General features: G+C 46.9%; 1 protein-coding gene and 1 long non-coding RNA gene across 5 annotated transcripts in view; both read right to left on the minus strand.

Moving 5' to 3' along the window:
• MGAT4D (MGAT4 family member D) overlaps positions 1-19,981 on the minus strand; it is a 480,101-nt gene that overhangs the window by 354,879 nt on the left and 105,241 nt on the right. The window lies entirely within an intron of this gene.
• On the minus strand, positions 15,151-16,348 carry LOC134972766 (uncharacterized). Its single transcript, XR_010190271.1, has 3 exons — positions 16,272-16,348; positions 15,763-15,858; positions 15,151-15,339 (listed from the first exon to the last, which is right to left on the minus strand). It is a non-coding gene; the product is annotated as an uncharacterized LOC134972766 (long non-coding RNA).

Genomic DNA, 19,981 nt, shown 5'->3' on the forward strand with positions numbered 1-19,981 from the left:
ACCATGGGTAAACGGGTGGGAGACTGCTGAGATACCTGTAACTCTGCCTGACCAAACTGAAGATCATCCTTCGCTAAGGTGTCGAACCGATAAAACTTAAGAAAAAAAGTGTTCGAACCAGACCAAGTAGCAGCTCGGCACAACTGCAAGGACGAGACACCCCGGGCAGCCACCCAGGAAGAGCCCACAGAACTCGTCAAGGCCTGAACAGACGTCGGCAAAGGCAGAGCCGCCGAAGTATAAGCTTGTTGAATGGTCAACCTGAGCCAACGATCATTTGATTGCTTAGAAGCCGGACGACCAATCTTGATGGCATCATAAATGACAAACAGGGAGCCAGATTTCCGATGACGAGCCATCAGTTTGACATAAATCTTCAGAGCCATCACCACATCCAAGGACTCTGGACCAACGGAAGCATCAAACACCGTAACCACAATGGGTTGATTCACATGAAAAGCTGACACCACTTTTGGCAAAAACGGAGGTCGGGTCCCGAGTTCCGCCCTGTCTTCATGATAAATAAATTAAGGGATCTTACAGGATAAGGCCCCGCAATTCAGAGACACGTCTGGCAGACGCCAATGCTAATAACATCACTGTCTTCCAGGTGAGAAATTTTAACTCCATCCTATGTAAGGGTTCAAACCAGTCCAATTGAAGAAAGGACAGAACCACATTGAGATCCCATGAAGCCGTGGGAGGTACGAAGGGTGGTTGTATATGAAGAACTCCTTTAAGGAAAGTTTGGACTTCCGGCAACATGGCAAGTTGTTTCTGGAAGAAAACAGAGAGCACCAAAATCTGGACTTTGATGGAGCCTAAACGTAGGCCCATATCCACACCCACTTGCAGGAAAAGTAGAAAGTGACCAATTCTAAATTCCACAGAAGAAACCTTTCTACTTTCACACCAGGAAACATACTTTTTCCAGATACGATGATAATGTTTAGACGTAACCATCTTCCTGGCCTGGACCATGGTGGCAATAACCCGGGAGGGAAGACCTTTTCTAGCTAGAATCTCCCTCTCAACTTCCAAGCCGTCAAATGTAGCTGCTGTAAGTCTGAACAAACGAACGGACCTTGTTGAACAAGATCCTTTTGGAGCGGCAGAGGCCAGGATCCTCCAGAGCCATGGTTAGGAGGTCCAAGTACCACGCCCGTCGAGGCCAATCCGGAGCAATTAGAATTGCTTGACTGCTTTCCCTTCTTAGTCTTTTAAGAACCCTTGGGATTAGCGGTAGAGGAGGGAACAGGTACACAAACTGGTACATCCATGGTGTTGTCAGTGCGTCCACTGCTACAGCCTGCGTATCCCTCGTTCTGGAACAGTAATGGCACAGCTTCTTGTTGAGACAAGAACCAAATCAGATCTATCTGCGGGCAGCCCCACCGGTGAATTAACTGTTGAAACACCTGGGGATGTAGGCCCCATTCCCCTGGATGGAGGTCGTGCCTACTGAGGAAGTCCGCTTCCCAGTTGTGACTGAGATGGCCCTTGCATTGGCCTCCGCCCAGACGAGTATTCTTGACACTTCTCACATCACCGCTCTGCTTTTTGTTCCCCCTTGTCGGTTTATGTACGCCACTGCCGTGGCGTTGTCCGACTGAACCTGGATCGCCTGATCCTTCAGGAGATGGGAAGCTTGCAGAAGAGCATTGTAAATTGCCTTGAGTTCCAGGATGTTTATCAGCCGAGCAGATTCCTGAACTGACCATATCCCGAGGAACTGGGCCCCTTGGGTCGCAGCCCCCCAACCCCGGAGGCTGGCATCCGTTGTCAGTAGAATCCACGAGTGGCTATTGAAACTCCTGCCTTCTACCAGGTGAAGAACTTGTAGCCACCATAACAGAGAAATCGAGCTTTTGGAGATAAGGTCACTTCCTGATGCATGTGAAGGGGAGACCCCGAACATTTGTCCAGCAGATCCAGCTGAAATGGCCGGGCATTAAATCTGCCATATTGGATTGCCTCATAAGCAGCAACCATCCTGCCCAGCAAGAGTATGCAAAGATGTATGGATACCTTGCGAGGACGGAGCACTGAGCAGACCTGGATAGCCAGGGCCTTGTCCATCGGAAGAAACACCTTTTGAGACACCAGTTCCTGGGAATGATACTGGATACGAAGACGTTGGGTCGGTTCCAGGTGAGATTTCTGGAAATTTAGGATCCGTCAGATCGATGCTGTGCAATAGACGCTCTCTGGACATAGCCTTTATCAGGAGATCGTCCAAGTAGGGGACTACGTTGACTCCCATCATGCGCAGTTGCAGCATCATCTACGCCATGATTTTGGTGAAGACCCTCAGAGTTGTGGATAGGCCAAAGGGCAAAGCCTGAAACTGGAAATGTACGTCCAAGATGGCGAACCTGAGGTAAGCCTGATGAGGGGGGGGCCACATGGGAATGTGTAGGTAAGCATCATTGACATCTAGGGACACGTGGGCGAAGTGTTGAAGGCGAGCACCTACTTGAAAGTCGCCTTGCTGCAGGGGCCAACCGTCACGCAGAAGGCTTAGTGGCAGGGGATCCGGTGGTCTGGTCCAGGGACGCAGTAGCTGCAGGTTTACGGGACTTACCACGAGATCCTCTGGGAGTGGTGGAGACCCCTCGACCCCTGCCTCTGAACCTTGCCACACGAAAGGACTGCAAGGAGGGTCCTGTGTAAGAACGTCGAGCAGGTGGTGCAGCCGCTGGCAGATAGGTCATCTTACCTGCCGTTGCCTGGGAGATTTATTTATTTAACTCGTCCTCAAACAAGGCATCACCTGTAAAGGGAAGATTTTCTACACCCTTTTTGGAATCAGCATCCACTCACCATTGACGTAACCACAGAGCTCTGTGTGCAGAAACTGCCATAGCAGTAGTGCGGCCATTTATCTTACACAGTTCCTTTACAGCCTCGCTCATAAAATTTGCAGCAGCCTGTATGTGTTGCAGCAGAGTAATGACCTCATCCTGAGGCAGTGTGTCTAATCCATTAATATTAATCAGACCACTTCACTACCACCCTGGAAATCCACCCACAAACTATTGTGGGGCGCTGTGCTACGCCTGCTGCCGTATATATTGCCTTGAGACTGGTCTCAATTTTACGGTCAGCAGGGTCTTTAAGGGATATAGCCCCTGGCACCAGCAGTACAAACTTGTTAAAAAGTCTGGATACAGACGTATCGACTGACAGGGAGGGGGGGGGGTCCCATACCTTCCAGTCCTCAGCTGAGAGGGGAAAAGTAGTTAAAAACCTCTGAGGAATTTTACATTTCTTGTCAGGGTTTACCCGTGCCTCCCTGGCCAGGGAGTTTAATTCCTTAGACACAGGAAAAGTGGCTGAGGTCTTGGGTCCAACATTAAAAGTACAACTCCTCATCTGGTTCTGCTTCCTGATCTGGTATGTGAAGAACCCCTCTAACAGCATAAATGAGGGCCTCCAACCCAGCGGACAGAGAGCTGTCCTCATCCATATCATAATCATCCACATCAGGCTGATCAGAATCAGACTGGAGCACCTGTGGCAGTGAGAGTTTATGTGAAACCAACAGAGGGGGCTGAGAAGTGTTAAGTTTGTTTAACTTACAGGAAAAAGCAATACCTAAATACAGAAATGTTCAGGCCGCTGCGACCGCTAAGCGTGTGTGTGATAACCCTCTATGAAATGCGTACACGTTGCGTAAGCATGCCGTCACGCTGTAAGCACAAAGTAGCTACAAGTGCGGCCGAATACACTTTAAACCCCTAACAGGAAAGGAATGCGACAACAATAGTGTATATGTAATTTTGTGGTCAAACGCAGCAACAAATATTTACTTAAAAGGGGGTTCACAGAGAAATACAACAATACAAGAGAAAAGCTACAACCAATGAATACATACGTTTGTTTGCCTGCGCCACCCGGATCCGGTCCTCAGTCAATCTGGAAAGATGACCTTCAGAGAATAGACTGAGGCCGGCCAGGAGGCTTGGTTTTTATACAATAGTACAAAGCATGAAACAAAGGAAACTGTAATCTCTTCTTTCATAGGTCAAAGGGCTGGTCATTTACAGTACATGAGGGGTCTTAGGTCGGTTTGAATAGGTAGGCGATGCCTGGTCAAGGTGCACTTGCAGGTGTCCTCCACTGGGTTCCCGCCGAATATCAGGAGTACAGTAAATACAGTGTGATAATAATATATTCCTGCGCATAGATATGCGCTGGAGCGTGCTACTTTCTGCAAACTGCCATCGGAATATTGCCCTTGAAATACTGTACAACTGGATACCAAACACCACCTCCTAACCCAATTCTGTCCCCTCATATCCTGTAAAGTTGAATCCCTCTGTTCTACCTCTGAAGCAAATTTAACTTGCTGGTGTGGTGTGTGTAGGCTGTGTGTAAATTATGCATTATGTGGATTAAATATCAGATATGTCTTTGTGGCTTTTCCATGCGAATGCGTATGCTACCGTATTTACTCCACGCAGGACTTCGTGAGCCAATATACGCAACGTACGGGCATGTGCACGCACGGCAGAACAAGCACACACACGGAGGCCACTGTGTGGTGTTTGTACGTGATGCATGTGGATATAATATTTTCGACTTAGACAGCCTTTCTGGTATCCGCTGCCTTTGCCATACAATCAATATACTGTTTTAACACCTGTCTCTCCTTTTTAGCTGCAGCTAATTCTGAATTTACACTCTGAATCATGCTTTTAAAATTATCCAGCCAGTCAGGTGACTGTAAACTGTGTCCCTGTGGAGATAAAGGAACACTGTTTCCACATGAGGGACCCAGCTGAAGAAGGGGTAGAATTACAAACAGCACACATAACCATGGGGGTCATTCCGAGTTGATTGCTAGCTGCCGTTGTTCGCAGCGCAGCGATCAAGCTAAAAATCAGCATTTCTGCGCATGCATATGCACCGCAATGCGCAGGCGTGTCGTACAGGTACAATAAGCATCGTGGGTTTGCACAAAGTCTAACGAACTTTCCTGTCGCACGGTCGAACGCAGGAAGATTGACATGAAGTGGGCGTTTCTGGGTGGCAACTGACCGTAGTCAGGGAGTTTTTGGAAAAAATAAGATTTTAAACCTACCGGTAAATCTTTTTCTCCTAGTCCGTAGAGGATGCTGGGGACTCCGTAAGGACCATGGGGTATAGGCGGGCTCCGCAGGAGACATGGGCACTAAAAAGAAGTATAGATATGGGTGTGCACTGGCTCCTCCCTCTATGCCCCTCCTCCAGACCTCAGTTAGAGAAACTGTGCCCAGAGGAGACTGACATTACGAGTAAAGGATTTTTGTTAATCCAAGGGCAAGATTCAAACCAGCCCACACCATCCACACCGTATAACCTGGAATATACGAACCAGTTAACAGTATGAAACAAAACAGCATAAGCCCGAGACTGATCAAAACTGTAACATAACCCTTATGTAAGCCAAAACTATATACAAGTCTTGCAGAATTTAGTCCGCACTGGGACGGGCGCCCAGCATACTCTACGGACTAGGAGAAAAAGATTTACCGGTAGGTTTAAAATTTTATTTTCTCTTACGTCCTAGAGGATGTTGGGGACTCCGTAAGGACCATGGGGATTATACCAAAGCTCCAAAATGGGCGGGAGAGTGCGGATGACTCTGCAGCACCGACTGAGCAAACATGAGGTCCTCATCAGCCAGGGTATCAAACTTGTAGAACTTTGCAAAGGTGTTTGAACCCAACCAAGTCGCCGCTCGGCAAAGCTGTAATGCCGAGACACCTCGGGCAGCCGCCCAAGAAGAGCCCACCTTCCTAGTGGAATGGGCCTTTACTGAATTTGGTAACCGCAATCCAGCCGTAGAATGAGCCTGCTGAATCGTGTTACAGATCCAGTGAGCAATAATCTGCTTAGAAGCAGGAGCGCCAACCTTGTTGGCTGCATACAGGACAGACAGTGCCTCTGTTTTCCTAACCGAGCCGTTCTGGCTAAATAAATTTTCAATGCCCTTACCACATCAAGGGACTCGGAATCCTCCAAGTCCCGCGTAGCCACAGGCACCACAATAGGTTGGTTCATATGAAAAGAGGAAACCACCTTAGGCAAAAATTGAGGACGAGTCCACAACTCCGCTCTATCCACATGGAAAATAAGATAGGGGCTTTTATGAGATAAAGCCGCCAACTCAGACACTCGCCTTGCCGATGCCAAGGCCAACAACATGACCACTTTCGAAGTGAGATACTTTAATTTCACAGTTTGAAGAGGCTCAAACCAGTGAGACTTAAGGCACCGTAACACCACGTTAAGGTCCCATAGGAGGCACAAAAGGAGGCTGGATATGCAGCAATCCCTTCACAAAAGTCTGGACTCCTGGGAGAGAAGCCAATTCCTTCTGAAAGAAAATGGATAGGGCCGAAATCTGAACCTTAATGGAGCCTAATTTTAGGCCCAAATTCACTCCAGTCTATAGGAAGTGAAGGAAATGGCCCAGATGGAATTTTTCTGGAGGAGCATTCCTGGACTCACACAAATACTTCCTCCATATATGGTGATAATGTTTTGCCGTCACGTCCTTCCTAGCCTTTATCAGAGTAGGAATGACCTCATCCGGAATGACCTTTTCCGCTAGGATCCAGCGTTCAACCGCCATGCCGTCAAACGCAGCCGCGGTAAGTCTTGGAACAGACAGGGCCCCTGTTGCAACAGGTCCTCTCTCTGAGAGGAAGAGGCCACAGATCTTCTGTGAGCATTTCCTGCAGATCCGGATACCAGGCCCTTTGAGGCCAATCTGGAACAATGAGAATTGTCTGTACTCCTCTTCGTCTTATGATTCTCAATATCTTGGAGATGAGAGGAAGAGGAGGGAACACATAGACCGACTGGAACACCCACGGTGTCACCAGGGCGTCCACTGCTACCGCCTGAGGGTCCCTTGACCTGGCGCAATACCTCAGAAGTTTCTTGTTGAGGCGAGACGCCATCATGTCTTTTTGAGGCAGTCCCCACTGACTTGCAATCTCTGCAAAGACTTCCTGATGAAGTCCCCATTCTGCTGGATGTAGATCGTGTCTGCTGAGGAAGTCCGCTTCCCAGTTGTCCACTCCAGGAATGAAGGCTGCCGTCAGAGCGCTTCCATGATTTTCCGCCCAGCGAAGAATCCTGGCTGCTTCTGCCATCGCCACTCTGCTCTTTGTTCCGCCTTGACGGTTTACATGAGCCACTGCGGTGACGTTGTCTGACTGAATCAGAACCGGTAGGTCGCGAAGCAAATTCTCCGCTTGACGAAGGCCGTTGTATATGGCCCTTAATTCCAGTACGTTGATGTGTAGACAAGCCTCCTGGCTTGACCATAGACCTTGGAAGTTTCTTCCCTGTGTGACTGCTCCCCATCCTCGGAGGCTTGCGTCCGTGGTTACCAGAACCCAGTCCTGAATGCCGAACCTGCGACCCTCTAGAAGGTGAGCACTCTGTAGCCACCACATGAGAGATACCCTGGCCCTGGGGGACAGGCTGATCATCTGATGAATCTGTAAATGCGACCCGGACCACTTGTCCAGAAGGTCCCACTGAAAAGTCCTTGCATGGAACCTGCCAAATGGAATGGCCTCATAAGACGCCACCATCTTTCCCAGAACTCGAGTGCAGTGATGCACCGACACCCTTTTTGGCTTCAAGAGGTCCCTGACCAAGTTCAGGAGTTCTTGGGCTTTTTCCATCGGGAGAAAAACCCGTTTCTGGTCTGTATCCAGAATCATGCCTAAGAAAGGCAAACGGGTCGTTGGAACCAACTGTGACTTCGGGAGATTGAGAATCCAGCCGTGCTGCTGCAACACCCTCAGGGAGAGTGCTACGCTGTTCAGCAACTACTCACTTGATCTCGCTTTTATTAGGAGATCGTCCAAGTACGGGATAATTGTGACTCCCTGCTTGCGCAGGAGCACCATAATTTCCGCCATTCTCTTGGTGAAAATCCTCGGGGCCGTGGAAAGCCCAAACGGCAACGTCTGAAATTGGTAATGACAATCCTGTACAGCAAATCTCAGGAACGCCTGATGAGGCGGATATATGGGGACATGAAGGTATGCATCCTTTATGTCCAGGGACACCATATAATCCCCCCCCCCCACTTCCAGGCTGGCGATGACCGCTCTGAGTGATTCCATCTTGAACTTGAACCTTTTTAAGTATAGGTTTAAGGATTTTACATTCAGAATGGGTCTGACCGAACCGTCTGGTTTCGGGACCACAAACAGGGTTGAGTAATACCCCATCCCCTGCTGAAGCAGGGGAACCTTGACCACCACTTGTTGAAGACACAATTCTTGAATTGCTGCTAAAACTACCTCCCTCTCTGGGGAAGAAGCCGGTAGGGCTGATTTGAAAAACCGGCGAGGAGGCACCTCTTCGAATTCCAGCTTGTAACCCTGGGAAACAATGTCTATTGCCCAGGGATCCACCTGTGATTGATCCCAGACGTGGCTGAAAAGTCAAAGACGTGCCCCCCCACTGGAGCGGACTCCCTCAGCGGAGCCCCAGCGTCATGCGGTGGATTTTGTAGAAGCCGGGGAGGAATTCTGCTCCTGGGAACTAGCTGTAGTTGGCAGCTTTATCCCCTTGCCCTTAACTCTGGCAAGAAAGGAAGATCCCCGTACTCTCTTGGATTTATGCGACCGAAAGGACTGCATCTGATAATGTGGGGTTTTCTTTTGCCGTGAGGAAACATAAGGTAAAAAAGTTGATTTACCTGCAGTAGCTATGGAAACCAGGTCCGTGAGACCTTCCCCAAATAAGTCCTCACCCTTGTAGGACAAAACCTCCATATGCCTCTTCGAGTCGGCATCACCTGTCCATTGTCGGGTTCATAGGGCTCGCCTAGCAGAAATCGCCATCACGTTGGCTCTGGAACCTAGTAGGCCAACGTCTCTCTGAGCATCTCTCATATATAGGACAGCATCCTTAATATGACCCAAGGTCAATAAAATGGTTTCCTTATCCAGCGTATCAATATCAGCAGATAAAGTATCTGTCCACGCTGCTACAGCGCTACAAACCCAAGCCGACGCTATCGCCGGTCTGAGTAATGTATCAGTATGTGTGTAAATAGACTTCAAGGTAGTCTCCTGTCTGCAATCAGCAGGATCCTTGAGGGCTGCGGTATCTTGAGATGGCAGCGCTACCTTTTTGGATAAGCGTGTCAACGCTTTGCCCACCCTTGGGGAGGATTCCCACCGTATCCTGTCCTTAGTCGGGAAAGGATACGCCATAAGAATCTACTTGGGAATCTGCAGTTTCTTGTCTGGAGTTTCCCAAGCCAATTCTTTCTGGAAGAATATCGACAGGGCCGAAATTTGAACCTTAATGGACCCTAATTTGAGGCCCATAGATAATCCTGTTTGCAGGAAATGTAGGAATCGACCCAGTTGAAATTCCTCTGTCGGGGCCTTCCTGGCCTCACACCATGCAACATATTTTCTCCAAATGCGGTGATAATGTTGTGCAGTCACCTCCTTCCTGGCTTTGACCAGGGTAGGGATGACCTCTTCCGGAATGCCTTTTTCCCTTAGGATCCGGCGTTCAACCGCCATGCCGTCAAACGCAGCCGCGGTAAGTCTTGGAATAGACACGGTCCCTGCTGAAGCAGGTCCCTTCTTAGAGGTAGAGGCCACGGATCTTCCGTGAGCATCTCCTGAAGTTCCGGGTACCAAGTCCTTCTTGGCCAGTCCGGAGCCACGAGTATCGTTCTTACTCCCCTTTGCCGTATAATTCTCAGTACCTTGGGTATGAGAGGCAGAGGAGGGAACACATACACTGACTGGTACACCCATGGTGTTACCAGAGCGTCCACAGCTATTGCCTGAGGGTCTCTTGACCTGGCGCAATACCTGTCCAGTTTTTTGTTGAGGCGGGACGCCAGCATGTCCACCATTGGTCTTTCCCAATGGACCACAATCATGTGGAAGACTTCTGGATGAAGTCCCCACTCTCCCGGGTGAAGATCGTGTCTGCTGAGGAAGTCTGCTTCCCAGTTGTCCACTCCCGGAATGAACACTGCTGACAGTGCTATCACATGATTTTCCGCCCAGTGAAGAATCCTTGCAGCTTCTGCCATTGCCCTCCTGCTTCTTGTGCCGCCCTGTCTGTTTACGTGGGCGACTGCCGTGATGTTGTCCGACTGGATCAACACCGGCTGACCCTGAAGCAGAGGTTTTGCCAGGCTTAGAGCATTGTAGATTGCTCTTAGCTCCAGTATATTTATGTGAAGAGACGTTTCCAGGCTTGACCACACGCCCTGGAAGTTTCTTCCTCGTGTGACCGCTCCCCAGCCTCCCAGGCTGGCATCCGTGGTCACTAGGACCCAGTTCTGTATGCCGAATCTGCGGCCCTCTAACAGATGAGTACTCTGCAACCACCATAGCAGAGAGACCCTTGTCCTTGTCGACAATTTTATCCGCTGATGCATCTGCAGATGCGATCCGGACCATTTGTCTAGCAGATCCCACTGAAAAATTCGTGCATGGAATCTGCCGAATGGAATCGCTTCGTAAGAAGCCACCATTTTTCCCAGGACTCTTGTGCATTGATGCACAGACACTGTCCCTGGTTTTAGGAGGTTCCTGACTAGTTCGGATAACTCCCTGGCTTTCTCCTCCGGAAGAAATACCTTTTTCTGAACAGTGTCCAGAATCATCCCTAGGAACAGCAGACGTGTCGTCGGGATCAGTTGGGATTTTGGAAAATTCAGAATCCACCCGTGCTGTTGGAGCACTACTTGAGTTAGTGCTACTCCCACCTCCAGCCTGGATCTTGCCCTTATCAGGAGATCGTCCAAGTAAGGGATAATTAATACGCCTTCTCTTCGAAGAAGAATCATCATTTCGGCCATTACCTTGGTAAAGACCCTGGGTGCCGTGGACAATCCAAACGGCAGCGTCTGAAACTGATAATGACAGTTTTGTACCACGAACCTGAGGTACCCTTGGTGTGAAGGGCAAATTGGGACATGAAGGTAAGCATCCTTGATGTCCAAGGACACCATAAAATCCCCCTCTTCCAGATTCGCTATCACTGCTCTGAGTGACTCCATCTTGAACTTGAATTTTTGTATGTACAGGTTCAGAGATTTCAGATTTAGAATAGGTCTTACCGAGCCGTCCGGCTTCGGTACCACAAATAGCGTGGAGTAATACACCTTTCCCTGTTGTAGAAGGGGTACCTTGACTATCGCCTGCTGAGAATACAGCTTGTGAATGGCTTCCAATACCGTCGCCCTGTCGGAGGGAGACGTTGGCAAAGCAGACTTTAGGAACCGGCGAGGGGGAGACTTCTCGAATTCCAACCTGTAACCCTGAGATACTACCTGCAGGATCCAGGGGTCCACCTGCGAGTGAGCCCACTGTGCGCTGAAATTCTTGAGGCGACCCCCCCACCGCCCCTGAGTCCGCTTGTAAGGTCCCAGCATCATGCTGAGGCCTTTGCAGAAGCCGGGGAGGACTTCTGCTCCTGGGAAGGGGCTGCTTGGTGCAGTCTCTTACCCTTTCCTTTGCCTCGGGGCAAATATGAATGTCCTTTTGCTCGCTTGTTCTTATAGGAACGAAAGGACTGCGGCTGAAAAGACTGCGGCTTTTTCTGTTGGGAGGGGACTTGAGGTAAAAAGGTGGACTTCCCGGCTGTTGCCGTGGCTACCAAATCCGATAGACCGACCCCAAATAATTCCTCTCCTTTATACGGCAATACTTCCATATGCCGTTTGGAATCCGCATCGCCTGACCACTGTCGTGTCCATAGACTTCTTCTGGCAGATATGGACATCGCACTTACTCTTGATGCCAGAGTGCAGATATCTCTCTGTGCATCTCGCATATAAAGGAACGCATCCTTTAATTGCTCTATAGTCAATAAAATACTGTCCCTATCCAGGGTATCAATATTTTCAGTCAGGGAATCCGACCAAGCCACCCCAGCACTGCACATCCAGGCTGAGGCGATTGCTGGTCGCAGTATAACACCAGTATGTGTGTATATACTTTTTAGAGTATTTTCCAGCCTCCTATCAGCTGGATCCTTGAGGGCGGCCGTATCAGGAGACGGTAACGCCACTTGTTTGGATAAACGTGTGAGCGCCTTGTCCACCCTAGGGGGTGTTTCCCAGCGTGCCCTAACCTCTGGCGGGAAAGGGTATAATGCCAATAACTTCTTTGAAATTAGCAGTTTTTTTTATCAGGGGTAACCCACGCTTCATCACACACGTCATTCAATTCCTCTGATTCAGGAAAAACTACAGGTAGTTTTTTCAGACCCCACATAATACCCCTTTTTGTGGTACTTGCAGTATCAGAGATATGCAAAGCCTCCTTCATTGCCGTGATCATATAACGTGTGGCCCTACTGGAAAATACGTTTGTTTCTTCACCGTCGACACTGGATTCAGTGTCAGTGTCTGGGTCTGTGTCGACCGACTGAGGTAAAGGGCGTTTTACAGCCCCTGACGGTGTCTGAGACGCCTGGACAGGTACTAACTGGTTTGCCGGCTGTCTCATGTCGTCAACCGACTTTTGTAGCGTGCTGACACTATCCCGTAATTCCATAAACAAAGCCATCCATTCTGGTGTCGACTCCCTAGGGGGTGACATCACCATTACAGGCAATTGCTCCGCCTCCACGCCAACATCGTCCTCATACATGTCGACACACACGTACCGACACACAGCAGACACACAGGGAATGCTCTGATAGAAGACAGGACCCCACTAGCCCTTTGGGGAGACAGAGGGAGAGTTTGCCAGCACACACCCAAGCGCTATAAATATATATAGGGACAACCTTAATAAGTGTGTTCCCTTTATAGCAGCTCAAATATTATAAATATCGCCAATAAGTGCCCCCCCCCCTCTCTGTTTTTACCCTGTTTCTGTAGTGCAGTGCAGGGGAGAGTCCTGGGAGCCTTCCTCGCAGCGGAGCTGGGCAGGAAAATTGCGCTGTGTGCTGAGAATAGGCCACGCCCCCTTTTCTGCGGGCTTCTTCTCCCGGTTTTTTTGGAACCTGGCAGGGGTTAAATACATCCATATAGCCCCAGGGGCTATATGTGATATATTTTAGCCAGAATAGGTATATTACATTGCTGCCCAGGGCGCCCCGCCCAGCGCCCTGCACCCTCAGTGACCGCTGGTGTGAAGTGTGCGGAGAGCAATGGCGCACAGCTGCAGTGCTGTGCGCTACCTCATGAAGACTGAGACGTCTTCTGCCGCCGGTTTCTGGACCTCTTCTCTATTCGGCATCTGCAAGGGGGTCGGCGGCGCGGCTCCGGTGACCCATCCAGGCTGTACCTGTGATCGTCCCTCTGGAGCTAGTGTCCAGTAGCCTAAGAAGCAAATCCATCCTGCACGCAGGTGAGTTCACTTCTTCTCCCCTAAGTCCCTCGTTGCAGTGAGCCTGTTGCCAGCAGGACTCACTGAAAATAAAAAACCTAACAAACTTTTTCTAAGCAGCTCTTTAGGAGAGCCACCTAGATTGCACCCTGCTCGGACGGGCACAAAAACCTAACTGGGGCTTGGAGGAGGGTCATAGGGGGAGGAGCCAGTACACACCACCTAGTGGTCAAACTTTTAAATTTTGTGCCCTGTCTCCTGCGGAGCCGCTATTCCCCATGGTCTTGACGGAGTCCCAGCATCCACTAGGACGTCAGAGAAATATATATATATATATATATATATATATAAATCACGGCACTGGAGGCAGGTAGAATTAAAAACCAAACTTGTATTGCAGGTAGACGCACGTTTCAGAGCTACAGCTCCGTCCTCAGTACCATACAAGAGGACTGAGGATGGAGCTGTAGCTCTGAAACGTGCGTCTACCTGCAATACAAGTTTGGTGTTTTAATTCCACCTGTCTCCAGTGCCGTGATTTTTTTTAAAGATATACATTGGACTACACTGGCACGGGGGCATAACAGGAGTGCCGGCTGTTATGGACAAAATATATATTATATTATATATATATATATATATATATATATATATATATATATATATATATATATATATATATATATATATATATATATATATATATACATATATACATATATATATATACATACACACATACATATATATATATATATATATATACACACATACATATAAAAAAGTTCCCAGGATAACCACCAGAGCGATTAGACCCAGATAAACCAGCACACAGCTTGAATGCAAAGAAGTGTTTTACATAAGTAAAACACTTCTTTGCATTCAAGCTGTGTGCTGGTTTATCTGGGTCTAATCGCTCTGGTGGTTATCCTGGGAACTTTTTTATATGATTATACTAACCGAGCACCAGCGTTCTATTTATATGTAAGTGAGAAGCGGCTTCTTTTGTGGATTTGTATGTATATATATATATATATATATATATATATATATATATATATATATATATATATATATATATATATATATATATATATATATATATATATATATACATACATATATACACATACATACATATATATATATATATATATATATATATATATACACACACACACATACATACATACATACACACACACACATACATATATATATATTGTATAGAAAAAGAGGAAAAATGGCGCCCCAGGGGTTTACAATTACCCTTATACAAAGACTATTGCTTAACAGGATTTGCAATCAATATTTATACAGGTTTTTAAAACACATAACGGACTGTACTTTTCATAAAAATGTATTAAAACAATTATACAGAAACATGAAGTACAGGTTGAGTATCCCATATCCAAATATTCCGAAATACGGACTTTGAGTGAGAGTGAGATAGTGAAACCTTTGTTTTTTGATGGCTCAATGTACACAAACTTTGTTTAATACACAAAGTTATTAAAAATATTGTATTAAATGACCTTAGGCTGTGTGTATAAGGTGTATATGAAACAAATTAATTGTGTGAATGTAGACACACTTTGTTTAATGCACAAAGTTATAAAAAATATTGTCTAAAATAACCTTCAGGCTGTGTATATAAGGTGTATATGTAACAAATGCATTCGGTGCTTATATTTAGGTCCCATCACCATGATCTCATTATGGTATGCAATTATTCCAAAATACGGAAAAATCCGAAATCCAAAATACCTCTGGTCCCAAGCATTTTGGATAAGGGATACTCAACCTGTATATCCATCATTATTACATGTACATTATGATGTAGTTTCTCCTACAGAAATCCATCAATGGGATATGGAGGAAAGAAGGCAACCTTTCTGTTGTATCCTTATTCTTCCTCATTAAATATTCGGAGATAACATCAACAAGAAATACAGTAACCCAACGCGTTTCGTCTAGGAACTAGACTTCATCAGGGGTGCGTCTAGAAATTGTAGAACAACCATTCAATAAAATATATGAATACATAAAAATACATAAGAAAATGTACAAACAATCCAAAAGAACAGTCCGAAAAAACAAAGATGGGCAAGACAAGGAAAAAACCGAACACATGGAATGAGCAGTTGATATTCTCACATAATTAGAAGAGACTTTAAGATGTTATTCATAAATATGGTCCACCGAAAAAGATTTTATGTTAGACATACCTTAGATAATAATGTCTATCCAAGAGAGTGATAGGCCTAGATCATTGGCCGAATAGGTTCATACGTGGTCTTCCAAACATCAATGAGGCGTGAAATAAGGGCATAAAGTCAGCCTAATTGGGAATATAACAAGTTCTTGAAGGGATCTATTATCTAAATTCAATTAAACCGTAGAGGTTGAATAATGTACAACATACCTCGTGAATCTGGTAACTCAGATTACGAAGAGCTCAAAAGGGAAGCATTCGTATGAAAAAAAGAGGAATCAGCAACTTCATGCACACATGGAGGACCTAATGAGTTAATTAGCATTTGTTAGTGTCTCACCTTATCATGGTGAAAGGTATACAAAAAGGGAGGGCCTAAACTCAGATACCACTCATTTCAAGAATCACTGGTATATAAACGCCTTCACATCTGAAATGTGAGGACTAGTCAGACCATAAAGATATGTTCTAGGAGATTACTATTAATCTTTCCGTACGTCATAGACCTTAACCTTCATTTAAAAAATAAAAATGGGCGTGTATTACCTCTAGTCTAATTTTTCTGTCTTTTTAGACTAGAATTATAAAATGAATTACTTCTATATGAAGCACATGTGCTGATGAATCTGCATCTTATCAATGAAGACTCCATTCACTATTGTAATTAATCTATTAACATTAAGATTCCACAAACACAAAATACATTAATCATAACATACCTCAGAAGTCACAATACAGGTGAAAAATGCAGAAATCTATACAGAGTCCTTATGGTATCCTATGGATATGATACCTAGAGTATTTAATTGTATAAAGGGCCCTACACACTAGCCGATCCGCCGCCGAGCTGCCCGACGGCGGATACGGCCGACCCGGCGGCGGGGGGGGGGGGGGGGGGGGCAGTGAAGTTTCTTCACTCCCCCCGTCACCCGGCTCCATAGAACTGCAGGCAAATATGGACGAGATCGTCCATATTGGCCTGCATGCACAGCCGACGGGGGACCAGCGATGAACGAGCGCGGGGCCGCGCATCGTTCATCGCTGGAGCCTCCACACTGAAAGATATGAACGAGTTCTCGTTCATTTATGAACGAGATCGTTCATATCTTTCAAAAAATCGGCCAGTGTGTAGGGCCTATAACAACAGTTAGGACCTATGTTAACTAAGTCCCAATCTGAGAACACGTGTATAATCACACTAATTAAAACCAATTGACCCAGGGATATATGGAAACACAGCAAATACTCTAAAGAAACCACCACTTAATTACCAACAGGTGGACAATGAAAGGAAGCTGTGCTAGGAGTATAAGATTGCACAGCCCAGCATGAAGACTTAAAAATATAAATATATATCAGCAATTTAGCAAAGTATGAATACATATTTGTGTAAAAAGAAATATATATATATATATATATATATATATATATATATATATATATATATATATATATACACACACACACACACACTTACTTTAATCCCTGAATTTCTTTTAGGCCATCCGAATTTGTCACTTCAGTAAAACTAGGAATTTAATACCTACCGGTAATTCCTTTTCTCGTAGTCCGTAGTGGATACTGGAGATCTGTACTTTAGTACCATGGGGTATAGATCGGATCCACTGGAGCCTGCCACTTTAAAACCTTTAGTGTGTGTGTGTGTGTGTGTGTGTGTGTGTGTGTGTGTGTGTGCTAGCTCCTCCCCTCTATGCCCCTCCTACCAGACTCAGTCTAGAAAACTGTGCCCGAGGAGACTGACATACCACAAGAGAAGAAAACAGGTACAACAGCTGTGAGGCACAAAGCCAACACACAACCATTGCCGAAAAGAGGGCGCTAACCAGAACAGAGGATAGCAACACCAACACAACCAGGATAGCAAAAGCTATCCCAACCACATAAAGGGACCGCAACGGCGGGCCAACCAAACACTTACTCCGGTAGAGCATGAATCGAAGCACTGAGGCGGGCGCCCAGTATACACTATGGACTACGAGAAAAGGAATTACCGGTAGGTATTAAATTCCTATTTTCTCTTACGTCCTAGTGGATACTGGGGATCTGTACTTTAGTACCATGGGTAAACGGGTGGGAGACTGCTGAGATACCTGTAACTCTGCCTGACCAAACTGAAGATCATCCTTCGCTAAGGTGTCGAACCGATAAAACTTAAGAAAAAAAGTGTTCGAACCAGACCAAGTAGCAGCTCGGCACAACTGCAAGGACGAGACACCCCGGGCAGCCACCCAGGAAGAGCCCACAGAACTCGTCAAGTGGGCCTGAACAGACGTCGGCAAAGGCAGAGCCGCCGAAGTATAAGCTTGTTGAATGGTCAACCTGAGCCAACGATCATTTGATTGCTTAGAAGCCGGACGACCAATCTTGATGGCATCATAAATGACAAACAGGGAGCCAGATTTCCGATGACGAGCCATCAGTTTGACATAAATCTTCAGAGCCATCACCACATCCAAGGACTCTGGACCAACGGAAGCATCAAACACCGTAACCACAATGGGTTGATTCACATGAAAAGCTGACACCACTTTTGGCAAAAACGGAGGTCGGGTCCCGAGTTCCACCCTGTCTTCATGATAAATAAATTAAGGGATCTTACAGGATAAGGCCCCGCAATTCAGAGACACGTCTGGCAGACGCCAATGCTAATAACATCACTGTCTTCCAGGTGAGAAATTTTAACTCCACCCTATGTAAGGGTTCAAACCAGTCCAATTGAAGAAAGGACAGAACCACATTGAGATCCCATGAAGCCGTGGGAGGTACGAAGGGTGGTTGTATATGAAGAACTCCTTTAAGGAAAGTTTGGACTTCCGGCAACATGGCAAGTTGTTTCTGGAAGAAAACAGAGAGCACCAAAATCTGGACTTTGATGGAGCCTAAACGTAGGCCCATATCCACACCCACTTGCAGGAAAAGTAGAAAGTGACCAATTCTAAATTCCACAGAAGAAACCTTTCTACTTTCACACCAGGAAACATACTTTTTCCAGATACGATGATAATGTTTAGACGTAACCATCTTCCTGGCCTGGACCATGGTGGCAATAACCCGGGAGGGAAGACCTTTTCTAGCTAGAATCTCCCTCTCAACTTCCAAGCCGTCAAATGTAGCTGCTGTAAGTCTGAACAAACGAACGGACCTTGTTGAACAAGATCCTTTTGGAGCGGCAGAGGCCAGGATCCTCCAGAGCCATGGTTAGGAGGTCCAAGTACCACGCCCGTCGAGGCCAATCCGGAGCAATTAGAATTGCTTGACTGCTTTCCCTTCTTAGTCTTTTAAGAACCCTTGGGATTAGCGGTAGAGGAGGGAACAGGTACACAAACTGGTACATCCATGGTGTTGTCAGTGCGTCCACTGCTACAGCCTGCGTATCCCTCGTTCTGGAACAGTAATGGCACAGCTTCTTGTTGAGACAAGAACCAATCAGATCTATCTGCGGGCAGCCCCACCGGTGAATTAACTGTTGAAACACCTGGGGATGTAGGCCCCATTCCCCTGGATGGAGGTCGTGCCTACTGAGGAAGTCCGCTTCCCAGTTGTGACTGAGATGGCCCTTGCATTGGCCTCCGCCCAGACGAGTATTCTTGACACTTCTCACATCGCCGCTCTGCTTTTTGTTCCCCCTTGTCGGTTTATGTACGCCACTGCCGTGGCGTTGTCCGACTGAACCTGGATCGCCTGATCCTTCAGGAGATGGGAAGCTTGCAGAAGAGCATTGTAAATTGCCTTGAGTTCCAGGATGTTTATCAGCCGAGCAGATTCCTGAACTGACCATATCCCGAGGAACTGGGTCCCTTGGGTCGCAGCCCCCCAACCCCGGAGGCTGGCATCCGTTGTCAGTAGAATCCACGAGTGGCTATTGAAACTCCTGCCTTCTACCAGGTGAAGAACTTGTAGCCACCATAACAGAGAAATCGAGCTTTTGGAGATAAGGTCACTTCCTGATGCATGTGAAGGGGAGACCCCGAACATTTGTCCAGCAGATCCAGCTGAAATGGCCGGGCATTAAATCTGCCATATTGGATTGCCTCATAAGCAGCAACCATCCTGCCCAGCAAGAGTATGCAAAGATGTATGGATACCTTGCGAGGACGGAGCACTGAGCAGACCTGGATAGCCAGGGCCTTGTCCATCGGAAGAAACACCTTTTGAGACACCAGTTCCTGGGAATGATACTGGATACGAAGACGTTGGGTCGGTTCCAGGTGAGATTTCTGGAAATTTAGGATCCGTCAGATCGATGCTGTGCAATAGACGCTCTCTGGACATAGCCTTTATCAGGAGATCGTCCAAGTAGGGGACTACGTTGACTCCCATCATGCGCAGTTGCAGCATCATCTACGCCATGATTTTGGTGAAGACCCTCGGAGTTGTGGATAGGCCAAAGGGCAAAGCCTGAAACTGG

The sequence above is a fragment of the Pseudophryne corroboree genome, chromosome 1 (assembly GCF_028390025.1).
Source record: "Pseudophryne corroboree isolate aPseCor3 chromosome 1, aPseCor3.hap2, whole genome shotgun sequence".
In the NCBI taxonomy this organism is placed as follows: domain Eukaryota; kingdom Metazoa; phylum Chordata; class Amphibia; order Anura; family Myobatrachidae; genus Pseudophryne; species Pseudophryne corroboree.